The following is a 14,022-nucleotide window of genomic DNA, read 5'->3' on the forward strand; positions in this document are numbered from 1 at the left end:
CTTCCTCATCGGGCACCCACGGGGTGCGAACATGTGAAATGTAAATTAGTTTAAATTAAGGCACAGGAACGGTCACGGCTACTATTAAATATATAAATACGTAGGTTATACGTATATCAGCGTTTTTCCACAGCATGCAAGTGAGAAAGAGAGTGAGAAAGAGAGAGAGAGTGAGAGAGAGAGAGAGAGAGAGAGAGAGAAAGAGGGAGGACGAGAGAGAGGGAGAATGAGAGAGAAGGGTGGTTTTAATTAAATGAAAAAGCGTTCCGTCCTCGCTAGCGAGCAAACTGAACCGTTCGGCTAATCGTCGTTGGTATTTCTACTTCCCCTCTATCACCAACCACCCATCCACCCCCTATTTTACTCTTCGATCCTTGCCAACTAGCTTGCTCGGCTAACGTGCGATAATCGGTCGATTTATTAAACGAATAAATCGTTCGTTCTGCCACCAAATACAAATTTCATGGATTTTTGTTTTTTATTTTATTATTATTATTATTATTATTATTATTATTATTATTATTATTATTATTATTATTATTATTATCATTATTATTGTTTTCTTTCATTATAATAGAAACTATTATCGTGTGTTATAATCTATTATTGTTTATGAAAGTGGTCATTTCACGTAATATCTATATAGATGTACACCTATATACATATGTATTAAACTTTTTATCATTTTCTTTTTTTCTTTTCTTTTTGTTTTTGTACAAATACCTTAGGGAGAAAATTTATCAACTCCTAAATTGAAAGCGATGCTTTGAGACGTATGAGTAATGGATCTTTGACTTCTCCTTTTTATTTCAGTTTGTGGGTAAAAAATTTCCAAATCGTATCTTTAAATAATGTGTGTTTGCTCGCGTGTAAATACTTCGGACTAACTCTTATTTTGATGGTAATATGCTTCTAGCTAATGCATCTCGATTAATTATCCTTCCTTGAAGTATATCGTTTGTTTTTAATTTATTGTTAAAAAACATTTGGTGTATCCTGAGACGTTCGATATTATCATTCATTATCAAGAAAATATTTTAATTTACTATGTCTCAAGTGTTCTTTTTTTTTTTTTTTTTAAATTGATCCTTTGCATTCGATCTAATTTTTTCTTCGAATTATTTTTCTTCGAATTATGTCTGATTATATCTGGTCTCTATTTTCACCTTCTATTATTTAAAAATGTATCATTTAAGTCAACAAGCTTTTCCATTTCTATATTTCATTTAGCTTTCTACAATTTGTTGTACTTTGAAATTGTTAAATAAGTTAAAGACGCAATAACTTTTCACCAAGCATACATATGTATATATCTTGACATATATAATTGCCGACAAGAAAAAAGAGAATGATAACAAAAGTAATAAAACATACGAGATTCTTATATTACGAAAAGATATTTCTTTTTTTCTGTGAATATCTAATGAAATGTCAATCAAGTGAAGAGAGAAAGTGTCGCCCGTTTCCGACGATTAGTTTTATTTAAATGGAAAATTCATTTTAATGATTTTACGTTCCACATTGTATTTCAGATTTCTTTTTCTATCCTTCGACGATTTTGAGTTATTAGTTTTGAAATTTCAACCCTCACTTCTCCATCGATAAAAGAGGACGTAACATACATATGTACATTATACATATATACATATATACATATATACATACATACATACATACATACATATATACATACATACATACATACATGCATGCATGTATGCATACATACATATATCATACATACATAGATATATATATACATACATACATACATACATACATACATACATACATACATACGTACGTACGTACGCACATATATATGTATATATAGCATCGTCCACGATATTACACGATATACGGCTCGTTTGCTCGTTCAATTCGCACATGTTTCACCTTTACATACGTCGATTCTCGATGGTCATCATTCACGCGATATTAAAAAGTAATGTATGGATAGCGGTCGTGCTCCATGCACGTCGAACAATTTGATTTGTCGCGTAGCAACGCTTTCGTTCGTGTCGAAACTCATGCGTAGGTACGTCCGTACGTATCTATGCACGTATGTATAATATGTATGTATATATGTGTATATGTACGTATATATATATATACTACTACATTTATGCATGCAAATACGTACGAGAATACAGGAGTTTTACGAAAATTCGACGCCTTTTAATTGCTTTTATTTCATTTGTCTCCGCGAATTCATTTGCCGAGGATAATATTAATGGTCGGACCATAGAAGATTCAAATGGAAGATCCAAACGAATATTTGTATTTGATTTATTTCTTTTCTTTTCTCTATTTTTTTTATTCCTTCCCCATAAAAAGAAATAATAATAACAACAACAACAACAACAATAACAATAATAATAATAGACAAAATTCTTTATTTTAGGATGAAGTAGACGAAATAGACGGTACTTTGACGAAGGACAGGAAGGGTATAATGAAAAAAAGAAAAGAGGACAACGCATAACTTTCCTTCTATTCACTGAACCTCGTTACCCTTGTGAACTCCAACCTCATCTAATTATCGAATTTAATTTTGTCCTTGTTATAGGTAAGTAACTTGATTGAAATTGTTGCTGCATCCGTCGATTGGTATGCGTGTAAAGAGTGTTTTAATGAGAAAGAAAGAGAAAGAGAGGAGAGAGAGAGAGAGAGAGAGAGAGAGAGAGAGAGAGAGAGAGAGAGAGATAGATAAAGATAGAGAGATGAGAAAGAAAGAGAGAAATAAATAAGTAGATGAGGGGAAATAGAGGGAGTGATAGAGAGACAGAGATAGAGATAAAGATATAGCGAGAGATAGTGCATAATAGTGAAACGGATTTGCATAGAGGCGCAAATGAGAATGCATGGGGGTTCTTGTCTAGTGGATACTTTTTCATGCTACCTTTTTAAAGCTTTAGTCAGACACAGAATTTAAAAGTGGATAATTCATTTAATTTACCATTTCCCTTGTATTTCTTTTCGTTCTCGATCTCTCTCTCTCTTTGTCTCTCTCTTTCTCTTTCTCTTTCTCTATCTATCTCTCTATTTATCTCTCTCCATTTCAATCTCTTTTTTTCTCTTTGGTAATCTCCGATACATTTGTGAATGACCATAGACGTATATAAAAATGAATATAGACCCGTATGAAATACAGTAATTGCAACGATTTTTTTCATCTCTCTGTAAAATTCCACGGTGAAAATTGATGGTCTGCTCTTTAACGAGCCATTTTTTTTCTTCTTTTTTTTTTTTCCTTTTCTCTTCTTTTTTTTCACCTCTAAAGATAGATATCCATGTGATTTCCAACTGCTGGTATTTTCAAAATGATTCGAATTATGTCTCTCTCCCTCTCTCTCTCTCTCTCTCTCTCTCTCTCTCTCTCTCTCTCTCTCTCTCTCTCTCTCTCTCTCGTTCGAATTGATGTACCGATTCTACTCGATGAAATTGAACCTTCGCGAATCGTCTTGTCAATTACTATTGGTAATGACGTGCAACGAGAATCAGGCGTATCGAAAAGAAAGGACGAGGGTTCTTTTCAAATGCATACCTTTCTCTCTCTCTCATTCTTTCTTTCTTTTTTACTCCTCCATCTTTCTTTCTTTTTTCAACTCGTATTACACATACTTTTTCTATTCTTTTTTGTCTTGTCTCTTCTTCCTCTTCCTCTTCCTCTTTCTCCTCCTCCTTCATTTTATTCCAGAGCTTCACATGGCTCCGTAATATTTCCCACTCACGTTTGGGATATGCATGAACTTTAAAAAGTGGTGCCATCGTGCTTACGGAATATTAAAGCCATTCATATTTACCGGCCAGTAGATACCTATCCATAGGCGCATGCCACTTTTGTATCTTTTTTAAATTATTTTATCCGTGCTCTTCGTTCTCTCTCGGCACATTAGCAATACGCTTCAACATTGAAAACTCCATGGAGGTTTCTTTTCTTTCCATTTTGTCTTTATCATTCCTACGTACTTACATTATACGCGTGTATGTAGTACGTAGTACTCACGGATGTGGATTTACACGCAAATGGTTGGAGAGAGTTGGTACGGGGCTTCATAGAGTGTCCAAACAGTGCCTCTTCGCTACACGGCGATATAAATTTTTTCTTATATCTATGTGTAATAAATCCTTCGTTTGTGATATTTCTAACGGCCGTTGATATCATTTTTATTTCTATATCTTTAACGACCGTGCTCGAATTTTGGCATCATCGTGTACGATTGAAACGAGAGAATATATATTGTACGTGATTGATTTATTTTAATGGGGGTATATGTAAAAAAAATAAAAAAAAATAAAAAAAAAAATAAAAAATTCGAACTCCTTGAATCTCTTGAAAGTTAAATTCGCCCCTATGCTTCATGGGTATGTACATACATATCTACGTGCATACATATGTACATATTTGCTCGAAGATGGAACGTCGAGATAGGAAATAATTTCATTTCTTTCTATATTCCTTCGACAGATTTTCATCGATCGAAGAAAAGAAGAGAGTTTTAAAGTATCCTCGTTGTGCGCTACTATAACGTCTACGTGAACGACGAACGAGATACGAAAAGAATCTTTTTTCTTCTTTCTCCCTCTCCATTTTATCATTCTTCGGAATCTCATAGGAGGTAAAACGAACGGTCGGAAATTTTTCCGTAGAAAACGTACAAGTTCTTCTTCAAAGATGGAGATACTATTATATCCATTTAATAAGTCGGCACGACGATTGCACTTTACCTACTGTTAAAAAATAAAAAATACAGAGAAATAAGAAGGAATAGAGAAAGAAAGAAAGAAAGAACGAAAAGAAAAAAAAAGAAGAAATATAAAGAAAAAGTCGAAGATTCATCGACGTAGAAAAATCTGTCGTTTGACGTAAAGACGAAGGCAAAGTTGGCTTTCATTGCTTTACGTAGACGACGAAGACGACGAAACGAATCACGGCTATGTCTGATGGATCACCTTAATCGCGTTCTCGATCGTCGTCGGTCTGTATATAAAATCGATTGTCAGAGCGTGACTAATGTGCCAGGCCAACCTTATTTCTTGCTGTCACGACGCATTAGAGGGTCTTGGACACTTTGAGTGCCTCTTTCAGAGTCCCTTGGGTTTACACACGAACTCACTTTGGCACGGCGTCCTTCTATGCTTTTGCTTCATACGTATGTATGTATGTACGTACGTATGTATATATGTATCTATGTATGTATATATATATATATATATATATATATATATATATATGTACGCTATAGAACATATACGTTCGCTTCCTTTTCAGTTTTACCTGCAAAGTCGCATCTTCGACTAACTGCATCCAATCATTCTACTACGTTGAAATTATTTCAAGATAGAGACGGACTAAGGGTTTTTTTCGGGTCTCTTCAATTTTCAAATTCGCAAATCTCTATTTCTTCGTTGAATTTCTGTGAAAATATTTTCAAACGCTTTCTCCTTTTTCTTCTTTTTCTTTTTTTTTTTTTAAATTTCTTCTCCTTTTTTTTCTCTCTCTCTCTCTCTTTCTCTCTTTATCCTTCTTTCTTTCTTTTTTACTTTCCATTACTAATTTTTTCTTTCATTCTCAAAGGAAACAGTTTTCAACAAGTTGAAAAGTACACGTTAAAAGTCTATTGTCAAATTATTGGAGATATTTGATATACTGAAAAATTGAACCTTTGAATACCATCACGGGATGCATTGTCAAGTGAGAGTTTTTCGGTTGGAACATTGAGTGAAAAACTTGACGATTGGTTAATAGTGATGCTTTTTTTTCTCTATCTTTTTTTTAGGGAATGTCACGTATTTCGTTCTTTTCCCTTCTTCTTTTTTGTTTCTTTTTTGTTTTTTTTCTTTTTGTAAACGATCCGACGAATCGTTTAACTCGTACAATTTTTTTATTTTCTTTTATATCATTGAAAGAGAGAGAGAGAGAGAGAGAGAGAGAGAGAGAGGAAAAGAGAAGAGAGAAAAACATTTCTAGTTTCATTTAAAGTGGTATGCGTTCGTTCGATAAGAATCGTGAATTTTCGAATCAATTGTACGCTATCGCGTATGTTACAAAATACGTAACAAAAAAAAAAAGAGAAAAAAAAATCGAAAATAAAAATAAAAAAAAATTCAAAGTACAAAAAAATCTCATCCATAAATCGATTAACAAATGATCAAAGTATCTTCGAGAGAGATCACACATTTTTTTTTATACATATGTACATATATATATATTTTTTCCTTTTTTTTTTGCTGTTAAACTCAGACGAAAATTCAAATAAAATCTCGATGTATCGTTTATCCTCAGGCATTTCAATTAAAACAGAAATATTATCAGCGTGTTTTAATCGTTCGGAAATAAGTACAGCGTTGTGAAAGCATGCTTGATATCGTTGAAACAGTGAGAAATTTTTATCGGACAAATGTATCTTTCTTTCTCTCTTTATTACTTTTTCTCTTTCCGTCTCATATACACGTACACATGCGCACGCGAGACACATGCAACTCGGAGTGGTTAAGAAAACGCAATTGTTGAAATGCACGCAAAACCCTCTTTGTTTGCACAAGATACGCGAGACTCTTACGTACCTTGGATATTGCACATAAAGTAAAGAAAATAAGAAAAAAAAAAAGAAAGAAAGAAAGAAAAAGAAAAGAAAGAAAGAAAGAGAAAAAGAAAAGAAAAAAGTGTAAGAGTTGAGTAAAATCATCGTGAGAGTTTCGTTAATACATTTTTTTTTCATTTTTTGTTAACGTTATGATATAATTTTTTTGAGACTTACTAAACATTTCTTAAAAATCTTATTATCAGTGAAATACCCTGTATATCTCCCAGAGAGAGAGAGAGAGAGAGAGAGAGAGAGAGAGAGAGAGAGAGAGAGAGAGAGAGAGAGAGAGAGAGAGAGAGAGAGAGAGAAAGAAGGAAGAGGGATATTTCAGAAAAGCTCTACGGCTTAATTTGCGTTCCCCGCAGGTGGGAGAGATAATAAGAATAATGTTTCGTGATTATAGAGTCTCCGTCATGATATCGTTTTTCTTCTTGTGTTGTTAATCTGGTGAGGCATGAAAACTCCGTCGATGTATACAATATACCTTGTAACTTATATAACTACTCTATATCAAAATCAAGGCTGCGTTGCTCCTTTCCATGTAAATGAGGTATTACATATCGGATGAGCCCAGTTTTAGGATTTTAATGAAGCTAGCTAACAGAAAATAATCTCTTAAAGTGTCAATCTGTTTCGTTAGATTAAAAACTTTTCCAAGGAGTATTATTAATTCTTTTTCGTGATTAAAGGTTTTAAACAAAAAAAAAAGAAAAGAAAAAAAGGATGAGAAGAAGGAAAAAAAAATATCTATTTTCGTATTATTCGATTAAATACGATTACGAAAATTTTTTCGATGTTCTTTTTCAACAGTGTATTTTTAACTGAGAAAACTATCCGAGAACATTTTTGCATGTCGAAAGATCGTTTGACTAAAGTATTACGTATGTATAAGTATCTCTGTGTGTGTGTGTGTGTGTACGCGTACGTGTATATATATGTGCGTGAGGTTCGTTAATAGACCTTACGGAGTTCTCTTTACATTATTTCCGTAAGGAAGAAAAGATCATGAAAGCTCATTAACGTTAATAACAGTAGGTATTCTTCTAGAAAGAGAAATAAAGCAAACTGAGGAAAGAGAAGAAAAAAGAATGATAAGAAAAGAAAAAGAGAGAGAGAGAAAAAGAAAGAGGAAAGGAACGAGAAATCGTCCTTGGTAGCTTACGTCGCATGAACTTTTTTAATTAGACTTTTTATCGTTTACTACCAATGCCTCGTATACGTTAATGGTTATCGCGAATAATCTCCATTGCCTTTGTTTGTTTTTGAATTATGACTAGCTCGTTTGCACGGATTTTCTTGAAGCTTGATGTATGCATTCGCGTCTTAAGCTTGAACGTGCGGTAGCTTTTCCGCATGCGTTTCCACGGAAATTCCTATTTAATCCTATATGTGTATACACACTGATATATATATATTTCATATATATATATCATAAATATATTTGTATACATATGTATGTATATATTGATATAAATATATCCGTATATATGCATATGTATATAAACAGTTATATATAATATAGATCTATATTCTCGTATATGTATTTACGTATCTGTATACATATGTATATACGTTTACTGACATCAAACAGACGATCAGACAGATACACCAACGTGATTCCATATGCGATGCCATCACAGTCGCCTGTTTACATTTGGCCACAGCACCAGCCTAATTTTAGGATAACAAATACGTGCTCGTTTCTACGGCTTACACAACGTAAGGACATTTCTGTTTGTATTTGCACGGCCATCGTAGCTATACCTTCTACTTCCTCGACCATCAAAGAGGATTAGAATGCTTGAGAAAGTCTTTTCTAGTAGCTTCTGATCTTACGATAATTATAACGTGACTCTTATGCTATTTCTAATTTTATCGAATTCTAATTAAATTTATTTCCTTTATCGTTAAGTTTTCTAATTTAATGTTGTAATAAGTAAATAAGTTTATTTTATTTTTTATTGTCATCGATATATATATATTCTATTTTTTGATAATTAGAATTGAAAAAATTTTTGTTGAATTTAAACGTAATTATTAGCTCGATAATATTTGCCTTACATCATATCAAATATAATTTCATCGCAATTAATATCGATTGGTTACTTATCACTATTCGTAAATTGTGAGGTTTATGATTTGTACAACAAATTAAACGAATAGCAATTATAAAGTAAAAAATAACGAATGACGAGTTGATTAGTAATAACGAAATTTTTCCTAACAATTATTGTCGATTGTTTGGATATAGAATATCGAAAATATGCCAATATGATTTATTGGTCAATCAAGTATTTTATTACAAACTATATTATTAATAAAATAGTTTGCTATTGAATTGCGTGTTTAATTAAAAGAAATCATTTAAAATGTATAATTGAAAAATATCTTCAATTTATATCAAAATAAATTTAAGCTAAACCAACGATGAATATTAATGGTAAATAGATTGCTTAAAAATTATTTTTAAATTAATATACATCTAAAGACAAGTATATTAATTATCTTAAAAATAATTATACTCAAATAAAAATAAAAAGTAAAGAGATTGTATAACATCTCTTTTAATTTAACATATAACACAAAAATTAAAAAGCGGATTAAGAAAAGCAGTAACATTTAAATCATAATTGGTACAACTAATAAAATATTTATAAAAACGGATTATTTAGTTTCTTCGATGGATAAAAAAAAAAGAAAGAGAAAAACGAAATGAATATAAAAATAAATTAAAACGAGATTAAAGGAAAAGAAAAAAAAACGCATTAACATTTCAATTAATTGTTACAAATAAAACGATCAAAAGTATCTTGAACCGTATATCGATTAAATAAAAATGTACGATTAAAACTAGCGTGACGTGTGTACGTGTATATCTATATCGATTTTTAATTATTCTTTACGACTTAATAATAACGTTGAAAGCTCGAATTTTCTAATGCAACGAACGTTGGCCATTAGCTCGGTAGTGTCTGTGTACGTTGTATTATGCAAAATAGATCAATAATAGCGTAGGCAATATCGATTGCTGGTGCGTATGGAAATTCTTCTATAAATTTAAAAAGAATATAGAATATTTAAGAGAAAAAGATAGAGAGAAAGGAAATGAAAAGAATCGAGTTCGAAAATGTTTTGGAAAGCTGTATACATTGTTAAACATTACGCTTGAATAAGATAGTCGATGACCTTAGTAAGGGTAAACGTATTATCGTCCTTCGCTTTCTCTCTTGCTCTTGTTTTTTTTTTTTACGCACGCTATCATAACATCCTAACAATAAGCTTACGTTATATAATATAACGTATATAAGCCAACGATGAAATTTGATTTTATTATGTCTTTAGCGTAATAGCAATTACTTCATCCTTATATCCGCTATATAACGTTTGATTACGAAGATGATTTTCCTGTAAATTCGAATAAAATTTGTTAAATAATACGGTCTATATATAAAATGATAATAATAATACAAAAATAATGGTATATTAAATATCATATCATTCGCATTCCCTAGTTTCTCGTATTGAAATATGCTTGAAAAAGTCGTTCGAAAAATAAATTAATTTTGATATATGAATTTTATACGAAGAGGAGTAGAAAGTATAATTGTCTGGTATGTCGAGCTCCATAAATTCGTTGAATATGATAAATTATACCTAATATATGTAATTAATAAATATGAAAATTAAATATGTATACGTAGTAGATGTATACGATGATCTTATGCTTTCATATATGTATATATGTATCCGTGATATGTGCGATGCATATTTGCAGCTCTATACATATGTAAAAATCTAGATTTACATATACGATAAATACTAAAGTCGAATAATTAAATATAAATTATTAAGTTGAATGTTGTTAAGAAACTATATATATATATATATATCTGTATATATATATGTGTGCTGTGTGATACCTATATAAGATAGAAATTAATATAATATTAATTAACGTTGAAAATTCGAGAGAGGAGAAGCGATTTCGGTGAGACGATCTTACAGAGAGATGTTGACGTTGCGGAGTACGGAGCTCGAATGAGATAATAGGGAGTAGTTTCATTGACTCAAAGGCAATCGTATGACCCTCCTTGTTTTGTTTATACAAGTCTTATACGTTCTTACATGTTCTTACATGTCTAACATGTTTTTATATGTTAGAACACGTTCGTACGAGGTTTTCTCTAAGCTCTCTCTCTTTCTTTCTTTTTCTCTTTGTCTCTTTGTTTTTTTCTCTTGATTTAATACAACGACTATATACAAACATATAAGCCTGAAATGAAATGTTGATTCAATTACAATTTTAAATGCGTCATCTGGAATATCTTTTAATTTTGATCTTTTGAATATCCGATTGAAATGAATTTTATCGATTAAACGTCGCGTTACATAAGATACTACATATATATTTATCGAATGTTCGATTAAATAAAGCGTTTTATTTAATTAGAAAATAATCATTTCGACGTAAACGACGATAGTAATAGTAATAATAATTATAATAATATATATATTATAATAATCTAAACGTTTTATTATAAGATAAGAAGAATTTAATTTAATTGGTATAATATATGTATGTATGTAGATAGTATATAAGATATGATAATGAAACAACGGTAAAGATTCGTGTCTCGGCTTGAATTACATATACATACATACAACGAGTCGAACTTGGTTCACATCATCTACTAGATTTTCTCTTAGAAACAGAATTTTGCTGTAATTCCAAGTTCGATCCGCCTTTACTCCACGTGACTCAGCTACATAGGTATTACTTGATTCTAGGAACGAGACGACAAACTTTAGTCATTACTACGTGCCTGTTTTTCAACGTCGATCGAGCATTTTTATTCTTACAAATTTTCTTTCTTGTTCCTTGTACTTTAAAAAAAAAAAGAAAGTACTTATTAACAAATATTTATCTAAAAATTAATACATGTAACATATAATATATTAGTATGCAATAATTAACTATTAGAATTTAGGAAAGAATTTTCATGGAAAAGTCATATAAAAATGAAAAGAAAAAATAATTGGATCTAAAAATGACAAGTTTCTATTGAATTTTTACAAATATTCGCTCATTTTAAAAACGAAGTGCGATATTACTGTACAAAGCTGCATTTATTCCGATATGCATAATGTGATATTCAATTTTAGAATTGTACAAAAATTTTAATATTACATAGTCATTTCAAAATAAACCCTTATATATATATATATATATATATATATATATATATATAAGGGATGAGACTCTTTATAAAAATTTAGAAGTTAAATATATTCAAGAACTAAAGATATAAAAATTCGCTACAAGGTATAATAATAGGCTCGATCAAGATCTTAAAAAATTGATCAAACATCTAATACAAATTTTACAGATCAGAAGACTGAAGAGAACAAAATCGTTCGGCCAAATTTATATTTACATAAATTATAAATGTTAACACGATATTTGGATACATTAAATATGCTGCTGTATGATTCAAGAGATAGCCAGTTGTATATTTTATATACATACATATATAATAAGTAAATAAATAAATTAATTAATTAATTAATAAAAACGCACAGAAAAAGGGAAGAAAGAATAAAAAAAAAAAATGGTGAAACGTTTTAGAACGAAGCTAGTGAAATTCAATCATATGTAAAAAAAGTAAATAACAACAACGTTAAATTATTATTCGGTTATGGTACATGTGTATTCCGTGTATGTATCTACGTACGTAACGCAACGTGTTCATGAATATTAAAGGATCTTTGAATATATATTTCCATAACAAAAGTTACAACGGCCTGGCAAACTACCTTGCGCGTATTCGACTATCTAACCGGAAAAGTTATGCGCGCGTTTGTACCATAGCCACGCGTAGTGGTCGTCGTGAGCTTTATGACGGTGCAAATTATATGGTTGAAGTGAGCTTAAAAAGTTTATGATTTTTGCAAAGACTTCTATGATATGATACGATAGAAATGAATGAGAATCGAGGAGTAATTCATTTAATCAATTTGTTAATAATCAAGATTAATGATAATGTTTGTATATTTTAATATTTAATATTTCATTAGAAAATTTTTCAAGATATTTATGCATGTACATTTTCATGTTTATCTGTCTGTCTGTCTGTCTCTCTCTCTCTCTCTTTCTTTCTCTCTTTCTCTCTTTTTCTCTCTTCTTTTTTCGATTTTCAATCGTACATTGAACATCATTGAATGGTGTCGCTTAGTTAAATCGTCGCACAGTGTAAGCGTCGTTGGTTAGCAAAAAACCTTTTGCACGTTATTTTGTTATATTCGTTGAATGGTGCTTGATTGACCAGTCTGTGTTTGGCAAACGAATACCTTTTCGAGTGCGGTAGTACGCAAGCTCCGTTTTGAGTATAACTGAGAGAAAGAGAGAGAAAGAGAGATAGAGATGCAGAGTTGAGATTAGAAGAAGTAGGAATTTGTAATGTTAACTTTTTTTCTAACTTCGATTGATTGATTGATTTACTATCGATGATTTATTATATATATATATATTTAAATTATAGTAAATTCAGTCTTAAGGTTATATTAATTCGTAATTATATAATATTTGTTCATATAGAAAAAATTTTCATAGAGAGAGAGAGAGAGAGAGAGAGAGAGAGAGAGAGAGAGAGAGAGAGAGAGAGAGAGAGAGAGAGAGAGAGAGAGATAGATAGATAGATAGATAGATAAAGAGAAAAAACAAAGTGGAGATACTAAGGAACTAAAGTAACATCAATGATTTAGTGTTTTTTATCTTAACTAGTAAACCAAGTATTTAACTACAACATGGTCATCGATAAAAAAACTTACCAAGTGGTTCTCTTCATTATCGTCATCGGTCAGATTTTATTTACTTCGTGCTAAGAAGAGCTAAGAGTTAGTTATAGAGAAAGAAAAAGAAAAAGAGAAGGAGAGAGAGAGAGAGAGAAAGAGAGAGAGAGAGAGAGAGAGAGAGGGAAAGAGAGAGGGAAAGACAGAGACATAGAGAGGGAAAGAGAGAGAGAGAGAGAGAGAGAGAGAAGAAGAAGAGATAAGAAAGGGCTCACACTGTTTTCTCTCGGCGTGCTGAGAACAAATGGTACGTCGTAAGTTCGTACGTAAGAGGAGGTTCTAACGGGTTACTCTTTTCTTATTTACCAGTTATGTGTTCACGCTTGTGTGTGTGTCTGTGTGTGTCCGTACGTGTGTGCAATAGTGAGTGCGTGTACGTATCTACGTACATACGTATATCTATCCATGAGCATTTATTTTCTCACCTAGGAAAATTCACAAAGTCTATAGATTTCTTTTAGTTCGAGCCCCCATAGTAGAAATGTTCGATCGTTTTAAGGGGAGTTTATAACATTTGGGAAATCGTCACCGTGGGATTCCAAGTGGGAGAAGTTTCCTCGTTTTCTTGAAACGATGAAAATGT

General features: G+C 31.4%; 1 long non-coding RNA gene across 1 annotated transcript in view; it reads left to right on the plus strand.

Moving 5' to 3' along the window:
- Window positions 1-14,022, plus strand: part of LOC127066908 (uncharacterized) — a 59,096-nt gene that overhangs the window by 5,407 nt on the left and 39,667 nt on the right. Inside the window, exon 3 of the long non-coding RNA XR_007782520.1 lies at window positions 2,405-2,569. This is a non-coding gene — a long non-coding RNA (uncharacterized LOC127066908). The remainder of the gene's footprint in view (window positions 1-2,404; window positions 2,570-14,022) is intronic.

The sequence above is a fragment of the Vespula vulgaris genome, chromosome 10 (genome assembly GCF_905475345.1).
Source record: "Vespula vulgaris chromosome 10, iyVesVulg1.1, whole genome shotgun sequence".
Lineage (NCBI taxonomy): Eukaryota > Metazoa > Arthropoda > Insecta > Hymenoptera > Vespidae > Vespula > Vespula vulgaris.